At 50.0% G+C, this 12,059-nt stretch overlaps 1 pseudogene; it reads right to left on the reverse strand.

Moving 5' to 3' along the window:
* Window positions 1-2,424: 2,424 nt before the first annotated feature.
* On the reverse strand, window positions 2,425-3,150 carry LOC112423873 (uncharacterized; annotated as a pseudogene).
* Between the last annotated feature and the right edge of the window lie 8,909 nt (window positions 3,151-12,059).

Below are 12,059 nucleotides of genomic sequence, written 5' to 3' on the forward strand. Positions count from 1 at the left end.
TAGAATCCAGCCCCCAGATTGTCAGCACACGCAGGCCACAAAGAGAACCTGGCAGTGCCAGTGTCAGTATTCATGCTGCCTGCCCAAACAAAGGTTCCAGCCAATGGCCAGCATCAACCATCAAACACATGGGTGAACAAAGGCTTCAGATGATTCCATTTCCCCAACTGATCAGCTGTTCCTAGGGAAGCTGAGAGGAGCAGAGACAAGCTGTCCTGGCCAAACTTTTTCCAAACCACAGGTTCATTAACAAAAAAAATGTTTTTCTTTTAAGCCACAAAACTCTGGGTAATTGTTAGAAAAATAAGTTTCAAAAAGAGACAACAGGAAACACAACATGCAACAGAAAAGAGTCTCCTTTAAAGTAGGATATAATAAATGTTGAGGTTAATTTATTGATGGCAAACATTACTGAGAAGCAGCAGATAACCAGGAGAGAGACATAAGCTGCTGAGGAGGAACTTTTCCTAAAACCCCTTCAATTATGAACTCTAATAACAAGGCAAGGGTTCCCCTCAAGTTAGGAAATAAGACTGGGAAGCAAGAAGACATATGATTTGAAAAACAACTAGAAATACTTGGTTACATAATCAAAATCAGACATTGACCAAATTTCAATTAACTAAATTTTTTTTTTTTTTGAGAAGGAGTCTGGCTCTGTGGCCCGGGCTGGAGTGCAGTGGCCGGATCTCAGCTCACTGCTAGCTCTGCCTTCCGGGTTTACGCCATTCTCCTGCCTCAGCCTCCCGACTCCCCACTCCCCGTCCGCCCCGGCCAGACCTTCCATGGCCCAAGTGGGAAGGGCTGTGGGCAGAGCAGGTTATGTCCTGCAGTGGGAGAGAGCAAGAAGACTCCTCCAGGTTGCAGGAGGAATGGAGCAACTTCTAATTCTATGCATCTACTTTTGGCCACTGTGTTGGTTCATGTCAGGAGAGTGGGCAGTGGGAGAGTTGATGCACCCAGGGTGCTCGGTTTCACAGTGGCCTGGACTCTGGGCATCCTCTGGGGCCTCCCAGGGACCTGGATCCTCAGAAAGAGGAACAAAGGCAGCCCTGCAGTGAAGCCTGGGACTCAGGCCCTCGGGAGCAGGCAACGCAAGACCTCACGGCCAGCTGAGGGGTAGCATTTGATCCAGATTTAGGGAAATCAAAATCCCCTTCCCGGGGCTGCGTCTCACCAGTCCCCTCTGGTGCACCCATCTTCCATCCCCATGGCAACCCGCAGCCCAGGACAGGCTCCAGAGCTCCAGGGCATCGGGAGGGGAGATGGGAACCAGAGCTAGCTAACAGGGCCTCGGCTCCGGGGTCAGTGTCCTCAAGAGCCTCACTGGTCATTATCTCTTCTCCTGCTGGCCCCTAGGGACACGCAGTCTTCACGAACCCCGCAGGGAGGAGGGGTCTGGGCAGACCCTGCCTTGAAGCCTAGCCCACTGTCTTCCAGTCATATCTGGCCTTGGAAGCCCCTCTCCCCTGTCCCTGGGTGAGGACAGGAGAGGAGAGGAGAGGAGAGGAGAGGAGAGGAGAGGAGAGGAGAGGAGAGGAGAGGAGAGGAGAGGAGAGGAAAGCAAGAGTCAGGAACACACCCCAGGTCCCAAGATGGGCAGATTTTGCACCCCCACCCGGGAGCCAAACTGCATGTCCAGGACACCTTGGCAGGGATGCAGCAGGTGGGATGTCCCTGCTGGGGAAGGAGGAGACTCTATGCAGAGATGCCAGCAAAGCCTGACTCCATTACAACCTCACATTGGCTTCCACCTGTGTGTGAAAAGGAGGTGAGGCTGGGGCGGGCGGACAGGACTGGCAGCCCTGAGAGGCAAGAATTGCCCGCACCTGCATTCATAGCTGTGCCATGCCAGTAGTTAGGAGGGCAGGTAGGGGGGATTATCTGCAGGAGCAGAGGCCGAGGAGGGCCATGGGGCCATGGGGTGTCTGAGAGGGGCACAGATACCAGTGATGCCAAGGCAATGGCAGAGAAGCTGGACTCTGGAGCCCACGCACCTGTCTGGCTTCGTGCCACTGCCTGGGCGGTCCTGGACTTGTCTGTGCCCTTGGGTGAGATGTCACTTCTCTGCACCTCACTTTCTTCATCTGTAGAAAGAGGCATGCCTGGTAGGAGTGGAAGGCACTTTCAGCAGGTCCTGGCCCAGAGCAGGAGCTAGGCCTGGGATTGCCGTGGCTCTGGGGAGCAGCCCTGGCTGAGGTCCTGGGTAACCGTCTTTCCCTGTCGTTCCCCACCTTGGGGAAGCATCCAGCTTCTCCTCCAGCCTCCTGGGCCCCAGCTGGGCTCTCAGACCCATGAGGTGAGGCTCCTGCCTCGTTTGTACTGCTGTTTTGCCTGGACCTCATGGGAGCCCCCTGCCCGTGTCCACAACACACTTGCACTCACTGCAGGGGCTCCCCGAGGGCAGGGCCAGGCCTGACTCCATCATAGCCTCAGCGGGACCCTGCTCTGGGGAGGGAAGTGGGAAGGGACAAGGAAAGGAGGCTGAGGACCACGTGTTTTCTTCCCAGGTCCTCGAGTATGACTACTACTGGCCTCATGGGAGCCAGTGCACTAAGACTACGACGACTAGAACTACGCCTACCTTAGGCCGTTGGGGGACGAGTACACTTTCCACTTCCCACCCCACCACAACACGGTGCATAGCTGGGGTCCACCACGGGGGTCCATCCCTCTGCTTGTCCCTCGGATGAGCCTCCCCATTGGGCCGGCCCGTGGCTGGCCCCGCAGAGGCTCCCCTCCCACAGGAGTCTCTTCAGGCTCTGCATTCATGCTGTTTCTGGCGGACTCCATTTTGAGGAGGAATCATGCATTTTCCTCTCCCCCCTCCTCCCTCTGTATGGAGATTTTGCCAGCAGGCAGGCCTGAGCTGAAGTGGTGCTGCTGGGGATGGCGTGAGATGGGGGCTGAGGTGACGGGCTGGGGTCCGGTGGGGCCGCACTGTTCTGAGCCTCCCCCTCCAACTCAGCAATCCGGAGCTGCTCCAAGGCTGGCATGAGATGTGGTGCGGGAAGGGGCTCCTCCTTCTTGGAAGCCAGCACAGAGCAGATCCAAGACAAGGTGCCTGGAGGCTCCTGGGCATCAGGCCCCTATGGGCCCCTCCAACGGACAAGCAGAGGGAACCAGAGCTGGGAGGGCCATGGCCTGGAGCCTGCTTGCTGTTCCTCTTGCTCCAAAGTGGGCAGGAAAGGCTGGTCGCACAGGGCACCTGGCTCCCACAAGCGAGGGTGAAGGTGAGGAGTCTTGGGGGGCCTCCTCCCCTGCAGCAGCCTGCACCACACAGGGGCATTCTCCCCAACAGCTGTCCCGGAAGGAGCAAGGCCAGCCTCCGCCCTGGCCTGCCCAGCCGTGTTGTAAAGCACTCACAGGTAGAGCACAGCTGTTGTCCCGCGCCACCCCAGGGAAACGCATGACGTCTCACTGCGAATCTGACATAGGAGCAAAGCCAAGGCCTGAGCCCAGAGTCTCAGAACCCAGGGACAGCTTAGGAGGCATCCATGAGGGGATTTCTTCCTGGGGCCTCTGGGACAGGTGCAAGCCCAGCTTCATTGGGGTCTGACCCTGTGGTTGCCTGGGACCCCTTGCCCTGAAGGGCCCAGCTTGGGTTCATGCTCTGCTGTCAGTGCCTTGAAACTCTTCATGGGCTTTGGACAAGGGCCCCACTGGGTCCCGCACTGGGTTCTGTAGCCAGTCTTGAGGGAAGAAAGCGTTCATTTCCACCATCTCCTCCAAAGCTTGCTCTAGTGGCAGAACATCTGTTCAACGTGTTGGAAGAGGGAGCTCCTGCAGGAAGGATGTGTGTGTGTCATGAAGCGCCTGAGCAGCAGGGCCGGCTCAGTGCCCGAGTCCCTCATCGCTGCCTCCCAGGGAGTGTTCAGGGCTCCCTCTGGCACCTCCACACCCACAGCTTCTAAAGCCTGTGGGACTCTGGCCGTCAAGGATGTGGGAGCTCATGGGAGATGCCAACTTGGCTTTGCGGCTTCTTCTGACCTCCGCAAACACGCCTGAAGCTGTCCTAAAGCAGGAAACACGTGCTTGTTCTCAGCGCTGGCAGCTTCCCCAGCCTCTAGAGGAGCCCAGCACCGGAGGCTGCTGAGGGTTTTGGTCAGCAGCCCTGGAGGCATCAGCAAAGGTACAGCGGAAATTGACAAAGGGGAGCCCTGTGCTGAAAGGCAGTGATGCCTGGCAGGGCTGTAGAAGCCACTGAGAACTCAGGAAGGAGACAGTCCCAGTGGTGTGTTACCAGCACAGATCTTACCCTTATGTCTTTGTTCCACGTCTAGTTAATTTTTGGACATGATGTAAGTTAAGCGACCAGCTTCTCGCTTCTGCACGTGGCTATCGGATCCTCCCAGCACCACTTGTTGGAGACTCTTTCCCCATGAGTGGCTTCAGCGCCCTTGTCGAGATTACGTGACCACATATGTGATGGTTCATTTTACTTTGCTTTCTGCAACTTTGCTGACTTCGTTTAGTAGTTTCAAGCAGTGTTTTTGCGTGGAGTTTTCGGGATGTGGAAAGGATTTAAACAAAACCTTTAGGCCCTTCCTGCTGATCTTCCACAATTCTGTGACTCCATCCATGGCCAGGAGTTCCATCTTGCAATTTGGGGCTTTCAGAGCCCACCTGAGCCAGGGTGGCCAAGGACCACGTGCCGGGACCACGTGCTTGGTACACACACACCATCCCTGGTTGATGGGTCAGAGGAGGACACTGAGGCCAAGTGGGCTGACCCCCATGGGTACTGGGAGATGCTGTCCCCACCCAAGCCTGGCTGAAAGGGAGACCGTGTTCCAGATGTCCTCAATCGGCCTGTCCCTCTACTTGTGGGTCCCCGCTTGGAAGAACTGGGGACTGATCCCACTTCACTGCTTTGGTGGAGAAAAATGCAAGATGCCTCAACAACCAGTGATTCTGAACTTAGAGAGGCCCCTGGATTTCCCCAGACTCCCTCACTTTGCCAGAAAGCAGGTGTGGCCCGTTTTCCTCCTTCATTCAGGGACTGTTTCTTGGGCCAGGCTGTGCATGGGGTAGGATGGAGACCCAGACCCAACTGACCCCATCTTCATTGAGCTGCTGGAGCCAGGAAGGATGGGACCACTCCCTTCCTTCCACCCGTGAACTCTTACCCTCTCTCTGAGCTGGGTGACGGGTCTTTGTCTGAATAAGAGATCCACAATTGGAGGGCTGTGGACAAGTGCACTTTAAAAATTATTTTTCCTGTTTCAAAATGAGATTGGTTTTGAGCCCTAAGCTCCTCCATAGGCTGTCTAAAATTAGAACCCCGTTGACAAGGCCATCTTTGTCAGGGACCTAAAGCAGGGAAATGTCAACAGTACATTTTCCGTGTCAGTTCTGTGTTTTTTAAGAGGCGTGGGCAAATGGCAACTTAGAGCAAATTTGCGCTGTTTCCAAAGCTTTTAGAATCCAGCCCCTCAGCGGTCACATGATTAAACTGTCAGGTTTATAAGGAGCTGCTCCTGTGGATGAGAGAGCAGGCTCCACCCTTCTTCCCACAGGCATATCCCAGCGGGAGCTGTGCAGGGCGAGCGTTTCCACTCAGAGCAGCAGTGGAATCAGCTCCTTTGCTGTCGGGGATCCTGCAATCCACCCAGCTCTCTGCATTCTTTTTGTGAGCTCTGGTCCCAGGGCTGAGCACTCAGGCCTTCCCATGGGAGTCAGTGGGTTCAAGGGCTTGCCTGAAGGTGAGGACACAGATTCCAGTTTCTGGGTGTGGACGTGGCACGCACCTGAACCAAATGTGCAGAGAAAATCATGTCTCCTGCGCAAGGACCCCCCCAGGCTGCCTGTGGCCTCCATGGGCTGAGTACTAGCCTGGTGTGCAGGTGTGCGGGACATACCCTCCCAAAGACACCAGCTATCCTCCCAGAGCTGGGTGTCCCCAGCCTGTGTCTGCCTCAGCCCAGGGACATTATTGACAGTGTTCCCACCATTGCATGGGCCGTAGGGGGATGAGATGAAGCTTATCCCATGAGCACATGATAATCAGCACCGTCACTTCCGCAGGGCTTGGGGCCATTGTGTCTTTCACAGTCAGGTATCCACAGCCCCACAGGCCTTTCTCTCCTGCCTCCCACCATGTCCGCTGCCCAGTGCTGGGCCTTTGCGCCCTCACCTGGACAGCCCCTCTGCGATGGCAATCTCCTGCTCTGCCTGCCAGCCTGGTCTGGCACCCCAGGCAGGGGCCTTGCTTTCCAGCCCCTTCCCCACCCAGAACATGGTTGTGCTTACGGCCAAACCAAGCCCTGAAGGGCAGAGGCTATGGCTGTCTTCAGAGCCCTGTGCTGGGCCGAGGCTGACCAGAATGGTAGGTGATGGGCTCCTCGGACAACGGGCTTGGCACCTGGCTGTCCCCTTCCCCGATGCCTCTGTCCCCACCAAGCACAGCCAGGGTGGTGTCCCCTGAGCCGTGCTTCCGCCTTCCCCCTGCCCTTTGCAGACATGTCTCAGAGCTTCTGAAACAGATAAAGCCAGGCTCCCAACCCCATCTTACAGACAAGGAATGGTGAGAAGCTTGCCCCAGGTCACTGCTGTGGACTGAACGATGACCCCGAAAACATATGTCTACGCATCCTAACTCGCCAGAACCTGTGAATGTGCCTTTATTTGGAAATAGGATCTTTGCAGGTGTAACTAACATCAGCGTCTCCAGATGATATTATCTAGGGCTAGGGAAGGTCCTAAATCCAGTGACAAGTGTCCTTGGAAGACAGAGACACAGAAGGGAGGTTGTGAGAGCTGAGGCAGAGATCGCAGTGATGCAGCCACAAGCCAAGGGGTGTCTGGAGGTGCTCAGGAGGCTTCTCCCTGGAGAGTGGAAGGGTCCTCTCCAGAGCCTGCAGAGGGAGCATGGCTTACCCGCACAGTGATTTTGGATTTTGGGCCTCCAGAACTGAGTTTACTGCTATTGTTTTAAGATACCAGTTGTGGTCATTTGTTATGACAGACAGGAAACTAACCCAGTCCTGTAGAAGATCTGAGGTCCGCAAATGGCAAACCTGCCATCTCCCCCTCCCAAAGGTGACCCCCTACTTCTCCCCAAAGATTTCCAGAGCAGCTGGAGGGAGTTCTCCTTGGAAGACCCCATTTCTTGGTGGCAGTCCGGCTGGGACCCAGGGCCAGCTGGTAGTCATGGTGACAGTAGGAGTTGTCCACCAGGAAGTGGTGGCCTGGGCCTGGACCTCAGGCATCCTACCTGGCCACATCTAAGCCATGACTTTGTCCCCCAGGTCTGGGCCATGCGGCTGTCTTTCATTGGGGAGCTGGGCTGGGAGCTGCACATTCCAAAGGTGTTCTGTGTGACTGTGCACTGGGCTATGATGGCCATGGGTGCCAACCATGGCCTCGTCAATGCAGGGTGCCACGCCACTGACTCCCTAAGCACTGAGAAAGGTGAGTGCCGGGTCTGGACGGCGCAGGGGTGTTTGGGGAGGCAGGAGGGCAGTGATGCTCGAGACATGTGGAGGCTGAGAAGCTGTTTACCTTCCCTGTGTCATCACCCAGCTTCCTTCTTTCCACACCATGATTTCCTCCCCCAGCACGACATCCTCCATTTCCCCAAACCCTCTTGCTGCCCAGGGTCTTCATGCAGGGTCCCAGGGACAGTGTTGGGATCAGCAACCCCTATACACACCTAGACTCAAGAGAACTGAGGTGCTTCCCAGCACCTGGGGGGCAGGCCCAGGCTGGGTTGCAATTGAGAGCCTTGGTTTCTCTGACAGCCGTGAAGAATGGAGCCGGGGAGCAGGTGCTACGGCCTCTGGAAGAAGGCCAGACCCTTGTTCAAAGCAAGGATGGAGGTCAAAGAGGGCACTGGGCAGCTCCCCTGGGCACCCAGCTTGGGCACTGGGCAGCTCCCCTGGGTGTTAGGCACCAAGCTTGGGCATTAGGCAGCTCCCCCTTCACGAGGGATGGTAAAGCTTTACAGAATTTTTTTTTTTTATGACACAGAAACATGATCACAAAGCACATGTGTACCATAATACAAATTTCATGTATTTTGTCTCTTTGTATTATGTTTTCTTTCCATTTATGTCTTTTCAAGCTAACGATTCCTAGTCTCCTAATACAGTGGACCTTTCAAGCACTTACTTCTTTAGCTAGTTATTTTCTTTTAACTAGAATCCCACAGATAGAGTTATCAAAGCATGGAAAAGGATGAAGAACCTTGACTCCTTCCCCTCTCCATCCCCCACTGAATTCAATTCGGCCCAACCTTGCATTTGTTTTGTTCTTCTGGAAAAGAAAATGCACTCATTACCCTCAATAAATATACAATCTATTTAGGGAGATACGGCTTCAGAGTAGGATTCTTAGTTTGATTTTTATTATCTTACCTTCAGATATTTGGAAGGACCAAAATGCTGTATGCTTGTGGACCGCAAGCAATATGAGTGGAAAACCAAAGTAATAAATGTTATTTATGACTTTATTACAATATTATGGTTAGTAATTAATTACTTACTGAAGGACGATTTAAATTGAATATTTCTAAATGGGAAAAATTTTAAAAGCAAGCAAATCAGTAAAGTTTAGGACCCAGAATCTACTGAGCTAAAACTCAATGAGAATTAATTCTCAATTTGTGTTGTAGCAATTCTTGAAGTTATCTGTGAGGACTCACATGACAGCTAAACAATAAAAGAGGACTGAGACCATTTCAAGGGATGGAGAACACCTTCCTTTCTTGTTCAGATAATACTCTGAGACACTGCTATTTATTTTGACTCTCTTTTTAGACAAACTTCCACTTGGGAGCTTAAAAACCACCTATAAACCAACAGCCACAAAATATGTGAAGAACTCACTGTTTAAGCATTATTGATCTGCTACACACAGTACTGGGCACTTACATAAAATGATATGATTTAAGCATGACAGTAATGAGACAGGAATCACACTATTATTCCATTTTTACAGGTGAAGAAATCAAGGTCTACAAAAGAAATCAAATAGTATGTTCAACTGCATCTGTCAGAAAACAAGAAGTTCTGCTACTTGTTACTTCCTGTGCTGGGAGAGCCTCTTTAGTTTTAGTTCCATGAACCTACTAAAGACAATGAAGCATTTCCAAACAATGTGCTACAGACAGAGGTAAAGTGAACTTAATATGTGATTAGCCTTAATGATGAAACCACAGTGTGTCTCCTGGTGCGAGTTCTGCTGGGACACAGAAACCCACTCATTCATGAGCCTTGGAGCAAAGTTACCTCCTGTTTTGCCTGTTTTGTATAAAACCTAGAAATACACACAAACTTTAAAACATTTTTTGAGATTTATATAATAAAAAAATTAGTAAATTTATTGCCCAGAATATAGTCATGTACCATACAACAGTGTTTCAATCAATGTCAGACCACATATATGATGGTGGTCCCACAAGATTGTAATGCTGTATTTTTACTTTACCTTTGCAACATTCAGCCATCCCAAATTCTAATCACACCACCGAACTCCTAGTATCACATTGGACTAATCTATTATTTTATAGAAGCAATAATGTTAGTTTAAGTAACATGAAAACATTCCCCCTTGCATAAGCCTACATCAGACTGAAATAACCCATTGACAGTGAACAGCCCAATAAATTTACTACTTATACTGTTATTCCAACACAGGTATGCTCTAAGGAAAGGTTAAAAAAAGTAAAAGGAACTTGGCAAATTTTACCCGGCCTGTTTACCAGAAACATCACCTCTAGCATAATTAGTATTAGAGGCGCCACCTCCCCGGTGACGTATGTTCAATGGCCGTGATATGTTCAATATCATATCAACAGTATGTTCAATACCTGACTGTGCAAAGGTAGCATAATCACTTGTTCCTTAAATAACTTGTATGAATGGACTTGTATGAATGGCCCCATGAGGGTTCAGCTGTCTCTTACATCTAACCAGTGAAATGGACCTACCCGTGAAGAGGCAAACATGAACAAATAAGACAAGACCCTATGGAGCTTTAATTTATTAATGCAAACAAAACTCAAATAAGCCCATAGGCCTTAGACTACTGTCTCTGCATTAAAAATTTTGGTTGTGGTGACCTTGGAGCATAATCTAACCTCCAAGCAATCTATGCTAAGACTAAACCAGTTTAAGCGAATTACTATACATATATTTACCCAATAATTTGATGAACGGAATAAGTTACCCTAGAGATAACAGCGCAATCCTATTCTAGAGTCCATATCGACGACAGGGTTTATGACCTTGATGTTGGATCAGGACATCCTAATGATGTAGCCGCTATCAAGGGTTCATTTGTTCAACAATTAAAGACCTACGAGATCCGAGTCCAGACCAGAGTAATCCAGGTCAGTTTCTATCTATTTTATTTTTTCTCCCCTTATGAAAGAGAAACAGGGCCCACTTCATAGAGTGCCCTCGCCCTATAGATAATACTATCTTAATCTAACGATCACCTCATATCTTACCCAAGAATAGGGTTTGTTAAGGTGGCAGAGTCCAGTAATTGCATAAAACTTAAAACTTTATAATCAGAAGTTCAATTCCTCTTCTTTTTTTTTTTTTTTTTTTTTTTGAGACGGAGTCTCACGCTGTTGCCCAGGCTGGAGTGCAGTGGCGCGATCTCGGCTCACTGCAAGCTCCGCCTCCCGGGTTCCCGCCATTCTCCTGCCTCAGCCTCCTGAGTAGCTGGGACTACAGGCGCCCGCCACCGCGCCCGGCTAATTTTTTGTATTTTTAGTAGAGACGGGGTTTCACTGTGGTCTCGATCTCCTGACCTTGTGATCCGCCCGCCTCGGCCTCCCAAAGTGCTGGGATTACAGGCTTGAGCCACCGCGCCCGGCCTCAATTCCTCTTCTTAACAACATGCCTATAATCAAGCTACTACTTATCGCACCTACTCTAGTCGCTATAGCATTCCTTATGCTCATTGAATGAAAAATTCTAGGTTACATACAACTACACAAAGAACTCAATATTGCAGGCCCCTAGGGACTATTTCAACCATTTGCTGATGCAATACAACTTTTTACCAAAGAGCCCCTAAAACCCTCAACATCTACTGTTACCCTTTACATTACTGCTCCAACCCTAGCCCTTTGTATTGCCCTTCTTTTATGAATTCCACTCCATATACCAAACCCCTTAATTAATTTAAATTTAGGCGTCCTATTTATTCTGGCCACATAGAGCCTGGCCGTCTACTCTATTTTACTATCAGGGTGAGCATCAAATCCAAACTATGCACTAAATGGCACATTATGAGCCATCGCCCAACAAGTTTCATGTGAAGTTACCCGAGCCATCATCCTACTATCAGACATTACCATCTTTAACCTAATTATTTATTTTATCCTAACAACTGCCGCATTCCTAGCACTCAACCTGAATTCAAGCACCACAACCCTATTACTATCCTGCACCTGAAACAAACATGACTAATATCCATAATGTTATCAATTTTATTATCCTTAGGGGGCTTATCTTGTCTGTGACCTCGAGCAGTAGGATATAAGGAACTCCCACATGCTTAGCATTCCAATAATGGAACACTAGACATAAGTGGGTTAACACAATCATTAAAGCATAGCTATTCAAGTAACTAATTATACAACTGATTTTTTTTTTCCTCATCTCTAAAACATAGTTAAGGGACCAGTTATTTTAAAAATACAACACAGTGACAAGCAGTTTATTTTTAACTCAGTTTGGTTTGTTGTTTGATAAGACCATTGCTTAGCATAAACAAAAAGAGGAAGAGAAACAAGAATAGAAACATGAAATAGAAGCAGCAGCAAAAGAAAATGAAGAGGAAGAAGATGGGAAGAAGAAAATACAAACTGGAAGAAAGGAAAAAGAACGGGTGTGGGAATTAGAAGGCCTATTAGAATACCTTTTACTCTTCCTCAATTTATGAAATTTAAGTAAGTCCAAGAGTATCACTACAAAAAACAAGCAAAAAGATTTACAAATAGTCACCCCCTAAATTTTGTTAAGAATGAAACAATGATGCCACTCACAGCTGGCTCAGGCACCAGCAGGAGGGCACCCTCCAAAGATTGCAGGAGAAGAGGA

Source organism: Macaca nemestrina, chromosome 15 (assembly GCF_043159975.1).
Source record: "Macaca nemestrina isolate mMacNem1 chromosome 15, mMacNem.hap1, whole genome shotgun sequence".
NCBI lineage: Eukaryota > Metazoa > Chordata > Mammalia > Primates > Cercopithecidae > Macaca > Macaca nemestrina.